Genomic DNA, 15,285 nt, shown 5'->3' with positions numbered 1-15,285 from the left:
ATCAGTGACATTCTATCTGTAATATCCACTTCCAGTGACAGATGAATATAGAAATTGTTTTCAACATAGAAGTAGATATATGATCTTTAAAGAACTCATAGCACAAACAAAATCAACAACTTAAAAACAGTTAGCTTATGTTACTTTGTCATCACGGTGGTGTTACCTACTCTGTCCTCACTTCCATACCCAACCATTTATAAAACTTACTTATTGAATTGTTTTTACATTTAGATTATTAGAACTCTAGAGTATAGAAATAACTTTTGTTGTATTTCTTGACAGCACTTATCTAAGTGGGATCTAGTGGGGAGCAGAACTGCAAGATACTGCCACAAAACAAAGTATAAATAATTGTAAAGGTAAAGGACACCTGTTAACAGTTTCATTTCCAAGAACAATTCAAATGCCTTATGTCAAAAAAAAAAGGGTAGGGGTACTTCATCATGCTGTAGAGAGAAAGGGAAGGTTTTTATGAACTTCAGATTTCCTCAAATAATTCTTTTGGGCATCAGAGCTCATAAATTGCAGACATGCAACCTAATCTCCCCATCTGCTTATAGTCTCTAAGGAACACTTTGATCTACTTTACCTTAAAAAGTGGTGAATTTAGACCATTCCTTTGCAGCATCTTCTAAATCTCACCACTAGGAAAACTTTCCTGATATTTGGCCCAAATTTTGCCCTTCCTTAATTTAATCTTCATATAACTCTTCTCGATAGGTGTCATTCCTCTCCAGGTGAATTATTAGGTGGCATTGTTTGATCTTCTCTTATGAGTTTTTTTATCCTTATACCTCTAAAAATCTTTCATTTACATCTTTCTGCAATCATCTGTATTGCTATTTCTTCCTTATTAACATCATCTGCAAAATTTCCATGTGTGTTTTTTTTTTCCCTGTGAAGAACATTGATAAAGCAGGCAATGAATGATAAATATCATTCATTCTTTCTGTTTGTCTTACTGATATGATATGACTCCCTGGATGAGAATGACAGGCTGTTCCTCGGAGGAACTGACATGAACACAGGGAAGAAGGTAAAGGCAATAAAGACCTACCATTTGGAACTAATATTTAATTGCTAGTGCAAGTGGGAAAGAAGGACCTCAGACAAGCATTTTGGGTAGATTAAACAAAAGGCTACTCCAGGGCCCCACACTCAAGCTGAGCAGAGCTTTACCAAGCATAAAGCCATTGTAAAACACTGCAGATCTCCTTAGAGACCATGATAAATATGTCTCAGGTGTCCAACCCCAGTCTCACTAGACATTTATCTCTTGTGTTATTTCCATCTTTACTCTCTGGTATCACATTTCATTTTAAGAATTAATTGCAAATATAACTTTTCTCATTAAATTATTACAGACAGAAAATTCCTACACTGGATCTGTCACAGTCTTCTCATTTGGTAATTCTGTCAAAAAGTAACAGCTACAGTTTGTTTTTGTAAGCTGCACTTATTCCTGATGCCTCTGCTATCTTCCAAATGGCTAGAAACTGTTATTTATTCCAGTATTTTAAAAGGGATTGAAGCTAGACTTTCTTGACAGTAATTACTACGATCTTTCTCTTTTTGAAGGCTGACATCACATTTCTTTCCTATTATCTACCAGTACTTCTATCCCAGTTTCATTTATGAGAGCAGCAGGAAGAAGAAAATTATAAAGACTGAGATTTAAGTGATGAATTCCTGCTGCAGGAGAGCTGCCAAAGCTGTGCTGGGGAGGAAAGGTAAGTTCATCTGCTTCACTATGAAAGGATCTCTCTCCTGCACATGACAGTAGAGATGGATGTAAAATGTTGTGTGTGCACACTGATTCTTTTCATCTCATTCCTAATGACCAGCCACAGTCTACTTCCTTGTCAGCTTCTCTGGTAGAGCTCAGTTTCTCAGAGATGCAAAACTGAAGAGCTATGAAGCAGCAGAAGCACCACAAGCCATCCAAAGCTGTATCCAGTCATCCCAGGCTGCAGGATAATCACAGTATTTCACCTCTTACTCCTTTTCAGTTTCTGTTTCATAGGCAGAACTGTGCCTTTTCTCTGGAATGCTTCTCATGGCAGGCCTGTTTTAACATACAGTTTTGTTGAAGCAGCTCTCTGCTTCTTCTGTCTGCTGCTGTGCCTTCATTTCTCCCCATGCTTCCTCCAGAACAGGATGATGGTTTTCCACCATGGGACATCATGTCCTACAAGGGTACGTTGTTCCAGGTCAGTTGATGATCCACACTTTGGGCTCTTCAGATCAGCAAATTTCTGTATTTCTTGAACTGTCCAGCTCTTCCCTTCCAAATTTTGTCCTTAAATCACATAGCTCACCCTCATCTCCAGCTGCAGCCCTGAAAAATAGTTTCTTTTAATACTTCTACATGATGCCACACAAAAGAGTAGCTTCAAGAACATGATCAGTGAAGAAGAATACCTCCTTTGGGATGCCTGTATCCAATTACTGTATCTTTATTCCATTATTTCAGTAGCAACAGCTGCTGCTTTGTTTGGTTTTTTTTCTAATTTTTTACATTTAAAAAATGGACAAATGCTTCCTAATCTCCAACTCTTATTCTTTGGTCACTGGTTGTTGGTTCATGAACTTTAGCTTTGGTTAGACTTATTTACTTAATTAGTCTCATCACTGAAAATTGTGATCAAAGATCTTCCCCTTTTCAGCCGGCAAAGTTCTATACAATTTATTACACACAGTATTTGACCGACCAGCAAAAACCTACTCTAGCAAACCCACTGGCACTCAGAAAGAGAAACATACCAATCACACGAAAAGGTTTAATTTTTTTTCTATAAAACATAAGCAAATTCTAACTTAACCTTTTTTATTGTATTTTTTGACCTTCCTATACAGTAACTGTCTGCCCATGGGTTTCACTGTGTAGCAGTTACCTGAACTACCCTTATAAATAATCACAAGTCACTTCTGCCCAATGATGACAAGACTGTTTCTGATTCATCTGTGCAAGAGAACTCACCCTCATCCTGCTTCCATGGATACGGATGCTCAACCCATTTCTGGATTTGAGGAATGCTACTATATGAATCAAAATGATTTGCAAGGGCAGCCTTAGTGCCTACTGAAATAAATGAGATTATTTCTTTGTCATTCAATGGGAATTAAATTAGACCTTTACTGAATGGTGGAACATTCTTACAGTTCAAAACAACTTAACTTAATGAGAAACACTGTTTTTCAAGTGTAAACTTTCAACAGTTTTCCCTGGAGAAGAATCTAGGATACATAAGGGGCATTTGTTTGCTGTTGTTTTTTGGTTTTTGTTTTTTTTTTTCCTTAGTTAACACTGATAAATTCATAAAGAATTCTAGACTCCTCTAGGGAGAATAGATTCAAATTAAAAATGAAAAGTTACATGGACTTGCATGCATTCCAAGCTTGTATTAATTTTAAATAAGTAATAGGTACTCTTAAATTTCAAAATACTTGCCAAAAAAAGGACAACTAGTATGTATTTGAGAGCAATTGATTAAAACCAACTGCAATTACAGGGACCCATCCACCCATGTAAAGGATGGAGGGTACAGAAAGAAGCAGCCTTATATCATTGTCATTCCTTCAACTACTTACAGCTTCATAGTATGGAAAAAAATAAATGAGACTGAAGAAAAAATGGAGATGAGAAGAGCAGAAATGTGGGAGGAAAATGAAAGAGAGAAGAGTACATTTTCTACCTATTCTGTGTGCCAAGGGGTCATTTATGTCTTTAAAATGAAGGTTCAAAACATTTAGGGATAAATTCATTTCTGTTTTTAGCTATCCAGAGACAAATGGAGTTGGAGAAGTGATATAGTTTTCCTCCAGACTCCTGGGAATTAAAATTCAGATCCCAGAAGGAATGTCTAAGGCTTCCATAAATTTGGAGAAGAAAAACTAACTCCTTTCCAGTTTACTGCTCTTGAACTTTCAGTTCCTGGTCTGAATTCACTTCTGGGCATTTAGAACCCAGCAGAAGAACCACCTGATAGGAAGTTTGGAGAGAGGATGCCAACCATTGAAGGAAATAGCCTCAGTGACTTCACTTCATTCCCAGGCAAACCCAAGTGGCACCTTTGAGAGATGAGGGCTTGGCAAGGGCAGGTGATAGGACAGGATTACACTGGTTTGAGGTATTGTCTCCTGTGGGATCATTTCCTAAGCTTAAAGATCAACCTTGATAGGGTGTTGTAGCAAATGTTGCTGCTCTTGTGGGCCTGCTACCCCTGCCCACAATAAGGAACTAAATCTTACCGGCAGCTTTAAAAATTCAGTCCTGCAAGCTCTGACTGCGTAATGCTCTTTTGCCATCTTAAGCAGAAGTTCCTGTCCCTGTCCATTGCTACAAATCCCTCTTTCTTCATTGCTGGTACAGCATGGCAGGCAGGTGTTGGAGGTTATTCACCTTTGGTTTGGTCTGGCAGTTGCCTCAGCTGGGTGAATTCAACCTAATGTCATACAGTATAAAACCACATCTAAGCTTGGACTCAGATTTGCACAGTTCAGGCATATCAGTATTTAGGATGCATTTGGAATGATATTTTATGTGAAATATCATAGAAACGAAAGAAGTTGAATAGAAATGTTCAGTCATATCTGTGGTTCCAACCAAGTTGTGCCTTAAGATAGCTAGAAGTTATGTGGGAAAAAATAGAAAGCTTCAGTAGACTGTAGCCAACTTACCACTGCTGCCAATACTGAATCACAGCTCATTCTGAATTAAGCTGGCAGTGATATATGGCATAGTAAATTTACTTGCTATGACGCTAAGACTAAGACCGTTTGGGGAAAGTTGCCTAAAGAAAAGTATAATTTTTATTTTAATTATTTTTTTAAGATATAAGTTTGCTTGATAAAGGATTTTTTGTACTATGAAGTCGACTTCCTTGACCAAGCAATTTGGCTTGATAAATCTTCTAGGTGAACAGAACACACTGCATCAGTATCTGGCAGGCATTTGCAGAGCACATTTAGAGATATGAATTATGAAAAAAGTAGGATTTTAGCTCTTACAGAATTTTAGATCAATCTAGATTTCCTTTCTCCATGTTAGATTACCAGACAGTGTTGACTCAAATGGCTCATTTTTTCACTTTTTCCTTCTCTGCCTAAATATACCAAATCTCCCAACTTGTCTTTTCTTAAGTTATGCCTTCTGTTTTCTTTCCTCTTGTAAAATGAATCTCACTTAAGGACAATGAAATAGCATGATTTCTCCCTGTTTTTTTTTTTTTTTAGGGGGTGGGGAATGGGGGTGGTAGGGACTAGACTGGAAAAAGTGACAATAAATATGCCTGTCTTGCTTTCTGGGATTAGATTTCATTTTCTCTTCCGACATACTTGTGAGCTTCCCTAAAAGAATACTCGCATTTTCTTTCTTGATTAGTGCATTCTTGCTAGCCTCTGGCTTTTTGGCAAGTCACCACATTTCCAAGAGTTTAGCAAGGTGTTTACAGGCTTGATCAGATGGTTTTTTTTTAAAAAACAACTGATAAACCCCCTGCTTTTTCATCCTACACATTTTCCCTTGTAAATCTGGTTGCAATTCCACTGTACAAATGGCACCAGTGAAATGTGTTGTATATTATAGCAGGCAATGTCATGGGAATGAGTGCTGAAGGCAAGAGAAGGTACAACTGATTTTGCTACCAGGGAACCATGGCATAAAAGAGGATCTCTATAATCCAAAAGAGTTATTTAGTAATTTGCAGACATCAAAAGTGATACTAGAGTTTTCTGGTCATCTTCTGGGGCCTGGTGTAGTGAAATAACAGAGAATTAACAGATAACCACTGCCAAAAGGGGATGTCCTTTACCCCTTTCCCACTCCCACATGTTCTCCATGCTGGCGCTCACTTTATCCTTTTTGACAGCCTCTTTAATTCACTAACTCCAGGGGGAAAAGAAAAGACAACTGAACATTTTCTGTTACAACAGTGAGTCAAAGTGGCTCACAAAAGGTCTAATGAGCTCTTGAGGTGGAAAGGGGAGAGCACAGAGCCAGGAAAACAGGGAAGAAGAATGATAGGAGTATTGGTAAGGGAAGGAAAGGGTTAGAACAGAACCAACCACAGTTTAGTGTCAGCAAATTTAAGATTGGTGCCTCTGCCTATGGAAGCAGAATTGTCTTATGAGGTAACTAAATAAATGGTCTCTATTTTTCTCTGTGAAGTTTGGAGCTCTGCAGTATGATATATGATGGCAGAAACCCAGCAATGGCAAAAAGTGCTATAATTCTATCAAGTACCTTGTGGAAAAAATTTCCTTAATAAGCTTTACCAAAAAAACAAACAGAAGAATTCATCCACAAAATCCAAACACAAATACTGTGTTTGAATATGGTCACATGAATTTAGGGCCTACTTAAGTTTATACAGAAAACACAGCCAGTGCCTCTGGGGTAGTGCAATTCAAATATTAAATAAAAAGATCAGAAGACCTAGGAATGAGGGAGGTAACTGAATTCAGAGGGCTGGACCTCCTCTCAGGCCAGGGGAGTGTGATGCTCTGTTAGGAAGCTGACTGCTCCTCATTTTCTTCCATCTCTCTGACTTTCTTCCTGAAGAAATTTCAAGAGCATTCATGGCTTGTAAGTGCAATTATGTTTCACCCAGTAAAATAGAGGAGCAATTAATTCAGCTCAGCTCTCAATCCTAAAGTGCCTCATTCCCTTGTACCCATGTTTCTGGACAAAATAAAAGTATAAAAACATTATTGGGCAAGTCTTGATGTAGGGGTTTTTTTTGTTTGTTTGTTTTTGTGTGTATTTGTGTGTGTTTTTTCCTTTTTTTTTGTTTTGTTTGGGGTTTTTTCCTTTTTTTCTTTTCTTTTTTTTTTTTTTTTTTTTTTTTGCCATGGGAAATATAAATACAAAGGCAATCTATATTTTTAAATTAAAATAGATTGATCAAAATGTCCCATTAGATACAAAAGGGAATTTGAGTATGTACTAGATTTTTGGATTTAAAGGTAAGTGCCATTTTACACAGTTAAAAAGTATGAATACACAAATTCCAAAGGCAATTGCTTAGTATATTAGTTTCTTGATTATTTTAGAAAAAAATTGTTACAAACCCCAAAAGCTATTATTTAACACATAGGATGTACTTTCTCATTGGAGATTATTTTCTAGCAACCATTCAAATTCTAAAAAAGATGATCATGTTTTCAAAATTATTTAATTTAGTCAAGATGCCCAGTTTGAAACCACAACAGTAAAGTCAGGTTATTAAACAACTGACCAAGTTTTTGCAGTTCTGGAGAGTAACATTAAATTAAGGGTAAGTGATTATTCCTTAAATAATTTAATCCCTGCATTACTGATTATTTTCTGCTTTTACATGCTGTAATAAAAGAATCCCAATCATTCTATCCTACCAATGGTTATCTGATGTTGTATAGAGTGACTGAACCAGTAACTCACTGGATATTTTGACACCTCCTTTCATTGATTGGCTTCTGATATTCTGGTCATCTTCTGGGTGGAGAGAAAAGTTAAAAGGCCACCACTTACCTATCAATGAATTCCATATGAAGACTTCAAAATTTTCAGAGACCCTTAATATAAGTGATCTGGGGTTTTGCTTAACCCTAAAAAGGGTTGCACTGACTCTAAAAATCATAAGACCTTATTAAGTATTTTTCTAGTGACCTGTCCTGAGAAAAATGTCTGACACAGGATTTGTGAAAATAACATTTAAATTAATAATAATAAAAGAACTCAGCAAATAGAAAAGAACTTCCTGAAAAGGAAAGTTATGGGCCTTTAATTACCATCATGAATCAACTGAGGAAGCATCATTTGCCTGTGCAGCATTCATCACTGTGATGCAAGTAAACTAGAATGAATGGGGTGATTAAATCTTGCCCCCTACACTTCAAAGTATTGTTGACTCAGGAGTGGAATTCTTGGCTCCATTTTTGGCAGTTTATGTAGGCTGACACATCACATCCATTATCTTAACACAGTTTTTGTGTGTGTGAATTATAACTACTCTGACTGACTGGCTGCTCTGTAATGTAATGGATGTAGACAAAGGCTGCCTAAGGTAGAATACTTTATTAGGTCAATTAATATACCAGCAGCATCTTGTTCCTGGGTTAATCATTGGACTGAACCTTTACTTTGCATTTAAATGTGGCCCTGGCCATAAAAATTTCTCAAGAAAATGATGTTTTAGTTATCTGTTTATTCTCTGCAGATTACTTACACATTATATTTGCACAATTTGTAAGTCATAACTTGATTTTCCAGGTGTCAAAATATCATGCTCAACTTGACGTAAAAAAAAAAAAAATCTAGCTGAGATGTCTCTCCATCTACACTTAACTAACTGCAGTCATAATTCTGAAACTGCAATTAAACTGGTAATATGGCTTTGGGGATTGTGGGCAGGGGGGTGTTTGTTTTGTTTTTTGAGGGTGATACACAAGGCAGCAGAACATCTATCTTACCTTCCCACAGGAATTACTAATTGTATTAGTTTTTATTGTCCGAAACTGCCCCATAATTCATATGAGAAAGGGTTCTTTCTGGTTTTTGGAACCATCAATTCACAGCTTTCCTTTCTGAAAGGGTGTAGAAGAAAAGTCAGACAGACCTTTCTGTCTGAAGGGAAGGGGAAAGAGCCATTGAAAGCTAAGCGATAATGTTTGTGGAAGAGCAAATGCCAGTGACCTGGACACAGATAAATTTAGAAAAGGAGTTTCACCCCAGGATTATCCGGCACCAGGAGCTGTAGCAGGAAGGGAAGTCTTCTAAAATGTGCTCTCTCAGCTATCCAGGTAATTTTCTGATGTTTTACCTTTAGGCTAAACTTAACACAGAAGGGTTAAATTTGTCAAAAGGTGGTAGGTAGTGGGTTCATACAGGCAGGTTCTGAGCAAAATTATTGTCTTTCTCTGGAATTATTTGTAATTCTGCTGAAGCAGTGTATGCTGTTAGATTATATACACTCCTAAGCAGTGGAATATGCCTCAGTAAACATCAAATAGAAATTAATAGCCTTAGAAATTTCACTAGTGGTAAGTTTTCTTTGGGTTTAGTTATGTGTGTTTTTTGTTTTTTACTTTTTTTTTCTTTCAGTGAACTTGCGGAAGAACAGAGGACATTTAAGACTTGCAGCGAGTCTCATTAAAAAAAATCAAAATTCACCAGTAGTTGCTATCTCACAGCATCTGAGCTAATGCAGTTGCTTTGCATTCTGAAAGTGTTAGGGAAAGCACTGTAGATATATCCACATTTTATATCTATTGATAAGTTATGACTTTTTAATGGCAATCATTTATGCCAAAACTATATATATTGGCCCAAAGAGCTGCTTACTGAAAGAAATGAGCAGATTTTCACTTAACACCTCAGACTGATAAATTAATTTTCCCAGTTTTATTCCTGAGATCAAAATGAAACACAATATATTTAAGTTTGTAACAAATGTTTTGGAAATGCGCTCTTAAATGTGTAAAGCCTACTCTACCACAGTAGCTTTTTCTCCAGAAAGGAAATTGTCCTTATCTGGAAGCTTCAGTATTTATCTCCTGCTCAAATATTACACAAGATTTATAGTCCCTGTGTTTTATATCAGACTGCTAATCAGGAAGCTTAAATCAATACCTCAGATTGTTAAGCACCTTTAGAGAACAGTTTTATAGTGATAAAGGTAGCACAGCAGAACAGCCTGATTCTGCAGTTTCACCTGACCACCAAAATACCTTGGAACCTGTGACCTAGGAACAGCAAACTAAGTATTGTGGCCTTCAAGAATGGCTTCATTGCAAAGCCCTTTAGAGCAGAATGAAATCATAGCTTGTGGGCTGTGAATAGAGACAACATTACCTCATATAAAATATAAGCTTGTTATTTTTTTCCCTCTCCTTTATTATTAGCACATGCAAAGATATGGACTGATGCGAGACCCACCAGAGAGTTTTGAAAAATCCATTTCTAGGACAAGAAAAAAGTTTCCAGCTCTCCATTACAAGGAGATCTGAGGAATTTTAACAATGCCAAAAATATCAGACAAGTCTTTTGCTGCTCTTCAGCAGAAAAGAAAATGTGAAAGAAATCATACATCTAAACAATATTTTGCATAGCTTCACTGTATTCCCCAGGAAATAGTCATATCCATTTTGAGATTTTCCCATCTCACTTCCACAGGAATTACCCATTTTTAATCAGATTATTGCTCTACCTTTTCTAAAATCTTATACTGGATAATGACTTATTTTGGGAGGGGAAAGATCTCATCAAGGACTTACAATTTATGCAATTTCAGCTCCTGCAGAAAAAAACCTCATTTTCTGACCCACTCAATCCACCAGGTTAGCCTCCTTTCCTACTCACCCAGAAGAACTTACCTTGCTGTTTGTTTCACCATGATCAATTCTGGCTAACCACAGGGTGAGGAGATTTAAGCGAGTCTCTATTGTAAATTCATGCATCCCAATTATCCTCAGGTTTTCCACAGAACAAAATGAGTAATCAGAACAGAATTATACGTATAGCCTATTAATGATTCCTAACATATTTTCCGTGAAAAATTGTTTTGCAAAAACTACATGCTCAATTAAGACCTGCTTCAAAAAGGAGACAAGATTGAAAAAACACGCCAGAAAAACATGGACTTTAAAAAGTATTCATTCCTATATGAAGAAAGGAGATTTATGTTTTCATTCATTCATTCTGGCATTTTCCAAAAGCAAGAAAGAAAGAAAGAAAAACATTCCTAAAACTACAATCTCAACAGAAGTCTTCATTATCCCTTTGGCAGACTCAATCTAAAGTGCTTAGTCTTTTTTTTTTTGTAACCAAGAAGAAACTAGGGCAAATACTGAAGCTAGGGTTGAATTCAACTGTGCCAGCTAGAACATATAGCCCAGATTTGCCAGAGGGAAAAGCAACAATGCTCTCAATTTTATTTTACTCTCTTTGCAGACAAAGAGACTGTAGAAGAACTAACAGGTCAATGAGGACAAACATCTCAAGGAAATTGCTTAAAATTAAACATGACTTTTAAGTTATCACAGAATAACTTCCTTTCAAAGAATTCTTAATCTTTTGTCAATATGTAGTGCAGTCAATGCATACGTCAATATGTATTGGGAAATACCTGAAAGATAAGCCCTATTATAGCTATGACATTTATGCATTGTTAAATTAATTATTGCTCCAAATAACTGGCAACCTAAATAGAAAACGTAGTTGTGCTAGTTGTATATTAATTGTTTTTTGGTGAGCAGGGAAGAAGCCAGTTATGGAAGTGATTTTCCAAGAGAAGCTGGTAGAAGTTTCCTCTGTGCCTGACAAAAACCAATCAGTGACTAGTTTTGAATATTGACACTTTGTTAAACCGCTAGAAAGCTGAACACGGCTCTGTGAACGCACATGTTAAAATGCACAAACTCTGGGAAAAACTCTCTTACTTCCAGCCTTTGGAGAGAGAAGTTCCCCCCTCGCCTCCTGGCCTGGTGGCCTGGTGGTCAAGGGGAGGCCATGGAGCCCCCAGCCAAGGCAGGGCTGGGCCATGGCTGATACCATCCTGCTGACATTAAGCCCTGCCAGGCTGCCTGCCCATGAGGCCTAGAGGGGCCCAACCTGGCTCTTGCAGCTGCTGGACAGACAGAGGGAAAGCCATCAGTTTTTCAGCCTGCAGCTGGAATTGAATGAAGCAGGGGCTGGTCTCCAGCACCTCCATTCTGTCTGGGCCCCCTGAGATCCTGACACAGCCCTCCCAGTGCGGCCTGAAGATCCATCATTGTGACTGCTTTGGCAGACGCCCGGCCTGGATCACATAACCATCTGCAGGGCGAGATATTAACTCTTTTAGTTAATGAAACGTACAAATATCAATTCTTTCTTGAGTGAAAGAAAAGGAAAGAGTGAAGATACAGAGAGAACAACATGAGACATGAAGGTCAGGAAGAAGTCAAGTTCCAGATGGAAGGGATTGAGGAGATGCCTCAGTCCTGGGCTGAAATCCTCTTGCCAGGCTATGGAGTAGATATAATTTATACATCAGACTCTTTTTCCCTCTTACTCATTGAAAGGTATGGGAGATGGAGCTTTCAAATTGTAGATATGGGCAAAGGCATCTATGCTAAAGCAAGCAGATGTTGACATAGCTGTGATCCCATGAGAAATTTGAACAGAGAGAGAGAAGAGTGATGAAGACCCTTTGCCCCCTGGGAAAGAAGAAGACCTCTATTCCCAGAGATGAAGATCTCAGAGATACATAAAGAGAACCTTTGCTCTAGAACAGCTCATGTCAACTTATGAGGTACCTTAAAATAGTAACCCATAAGTTGACTTGGCCCATGAACACAACTGTGGGAAGGCTGCAAGAGATGGGAGGGACTTCACAATTCCAGCTGCAGATTCCTGGGCAGCTGCTATTTGTGGAAATTAAAATCTATAAAAGAACTGTTTTCTTGTGGAGAAGTCTCCATAGCATTACAAGAGAGACTCCTCTCCCAAAGTGAACTGAAGAAAGTCTCTTCTACAAGTGAAAAACTGACTGAATTGTTTCTGTGTGTTGTTAGTGGGAAAGAAAAGATTGCAGGGGGGAGGAGAAGTGTTCTTACTAAAAGTTTAATTCTTATTGTTCTTTCCTTTAGTTATTGTTAATAAAGTTTCCTTTTACCCTTTTAAAATTTTGAGCCTGCTTTGTCTTCCTCCTAATCCTGTCTCACAGAAGGGAATGTGTAAATCATTCTAGAGGGTACATGGACATTTGGCCAGCACTGAACCTGCTACATTAATAGGAGCATTGGCTGAGAATCTCAAGTTGGTCAACCTAAACCACTGCAATAGTGAAAGGGAATTTTATTCCTATTAGATAGTCAAAAACTGAGGCACACAATTCAAGACAAGCTTAACTGCTACAATTTTAGGCCCTGGAATAAGTGATTATAGAATGGCAACCAACACACCTCAAATTCAGCTGCATTCTGGTGGAGCCTTTATCCCTCTTCATCAACCTCAGACAAAAATTAGTGTACATGACATATCAAAAACCACAAAAATCTACCTTGTAGGATAGCCCAGGTATTAGTTCATCACTGCAATTGTGAGGCAAGACAAAAATCCTTGGATGCTTTTCCTGTTATGAAGAAGTGCCAAGCCTGATGTGATGTGTATATATATATCTTTAAGCATAGTTTTATGTATCAAATTTTAACTTGTTAAAACATTCTGAACTTCTTGAAACAACCTCCTTAGAGATAATTGTTTTTTAACATTAATAGGTCTACAATGACAAGAAAAATACTTTAGCACAGAAATCCTAGGAAAAATTGGCAACTTAATCACATATCAATTAATATAACAACTATTTTTTAAACCAGAATTTGCTGAAGAATTGACATTAAGTATGCTACAAAGCAAAGCCTCTCTGTAATTAGTGACTAAAAGCTTTCAGAAGCGACATCTACCTCCAAGTAAAACATTTTTCACCTGTCTCATTATGTGTGGAAGAATTTAAGATGGATGAAAAAGTAGCTTTTCACTTTCGTCTTATTTTTCAAGCTGTAATTGTTGCCATGTGTTAACTAAACATTTATTGGACAGTGATCCTCAACTCCTCTTCTAGGCAGGGCTTTTGAGAAAGAGTATTTCTGTGCTGACATAGCAAGTTTTAATTTTTTTTTCCAAGTTATTACTGGTAGTACTTGAGTACGTAGTTAAGGACTCTGTATAAGAGCAAAATTTTCTTCTCCCATAGGGCTTAAAGAAGTAGGCAAGAGACCACGGAGAGACCTGAATGACCCACTGTTTGGGTCTTAACCAGGCACCATTCTGCTGCAGAAAGAGGAAAATTCTGTCTGTACTATGGCTGTGGCTCAGCTCATTGAGCCACCACTGACAGCTTTATTTCAATATGAAATTATGTTTGAAAGGCAGAGCGCTGGGAACCAGCCTGAGCACTCTTTACAAATGAGGAGACGCAGTGAATGCTTTTCACAGCAGAGAATTGGGAGCCAAGCGTCTGTCACAGCAGTGAAGACAGACAGTGTCACAGCATAAAAAATACTGTCTGCAGCTGCATTCTGCATGCCCGTCCGCAGGGCAAACACACATTTTTCAAAGCCAGAGAAAAGTAACCTGCAGTAGTTGAGGCCCCAAACAAAGGATGCCAGAATGACAAATTTTAATTGCTTACATGGACAGGAAAGGCTCTGTCTTAGTAATGACAACTTATCAGACATTCTTGTTCCCTAAAAGTGTGAATCCAAAGAATAAGCTGTGCTGAAGATGATGTCTCATGCTAGTCTGAACAGTGGGAACAATAATTATGAGGTCTTGGTGACAAAAATAGGAATTTTATTTTTACCATTGAGATTGCTAGTGAAGAGCTACAGAGATAAGTTAAAATTTTGTCCTAGACCAAAATCTGGTCTAGAAGAGAAGACAAGGTGTGAGAATCACCAGTGAAGAGGGGAGACGTGAAATTTTATTTACAGATGAGAGAATGCAGCGAAATGAGGCAAAAGAAAAAGAAGAGAAGGGTACTAAGGACAGGGATGCTCAGGACCCCATACAATTCTTCAGAAGGAGAGGAAGATACCCAGCAGAGTGCACAGCAACAATAAGTGACCTGCCACCAGAAAAATCAAGAGCATGAAGCTAAAGATAAAGGACGTGTCCTGGGCTGGGAATGATCTAGTCACTGGAAAACACTTTTGCCTACACAAGTTAGGATGTCATCTCAGGATGGATGAACTATTGGTGGCTTTGGAGAAAAAGTGTGAAAAATGAAACTCATTTGCTGTCTTTCATCCAGTGTCTTGGTGGTTCCTGAAATCAAATGAGTGCAGTAGGGACTTTCATTTGTAATAGATGATAAGCCTAATAAGCATAACTATATCACATTATTGAAATTTTGTTCCCACTAGGGTAGCTATCAGAATGCTGACTTTCATATTATACTTGCCACCCATGATAATTTTCTTGGGCCATTAATCAAGAATAGTTCCCCGAACTCACTGGGGACACACCAGTATGTCTAAAGCTGTTAGAAATAAAGCCAAAATTTCTCTAGCTGTGTGTGATTTGTTAACTTCGGATATTTTTTTTTACTTCCATTTAAACCACTAGCAAAATTTTAATCAGCATCCATGAAAAGGTAATCAGACTTCTTTCAATAAAATGTGCGTCAGAGCATTGCGTGACATCATTCCCTGGTGTTACAGGCCTGCAGAAATCATTGCAGAGAGTGCATTAAGATCTGTCTGTATGAAGTGACTGTCACAGACATTGCCCCACAGGATCAGGCCATGTGGTGCCTATCA

The 15,285-nt window shown here is 37.8% G+C and overlaps 1 long non-coding RNA gene across 4 annotated transcripts in view; it reads left to right on the top strand.

Moving 5' to 3' along the window:
- Window positions 1–15,285, top strand: part of LOC102066250 (uncharacterized) — a 125,448-nt gene that overhangs the window by 30,671 nt on the left and 79,492 nt on the right. The window contains exon 3 of one of the 4 annotated variants that reach the window (XR_012580442.1): window positions 11,239–13,286. The exons of 2 other annotated variants lie outside the window; for them this stretch is intronic. This is a non-coding gene — a long non-coding RNA (uncharacterized LOC102066250). Of the gene's footprint in view, window positions 1–10,933; window positions 13,287–15,285 lie in introns of those variants that run through there. One more of the 4 variants, XR_003380363.2, reaches the window with a different exon arrangement.

This window comes from Zonotrichia albicollis, chromosome 1 (genome assembly GCF_047830755.1).
Source record: "Zonotrichia albicollis isolate bZonAlb1 chromosome 1, bZonAlb1.hap1, whole genome shotgun sequence".
NCBI classification, from domain to species: Eukaryota; Metazoa; Chordata; class Aves; order Passeriformes; family Passerellidae; genus Zonotrichia; species Zonotrichia albicollis.
The sequence above is the reverse complement of the archived record's forward strand: the minus strand, read 5'-3'. Positions and strand labels throughout refer to the sequence as shown.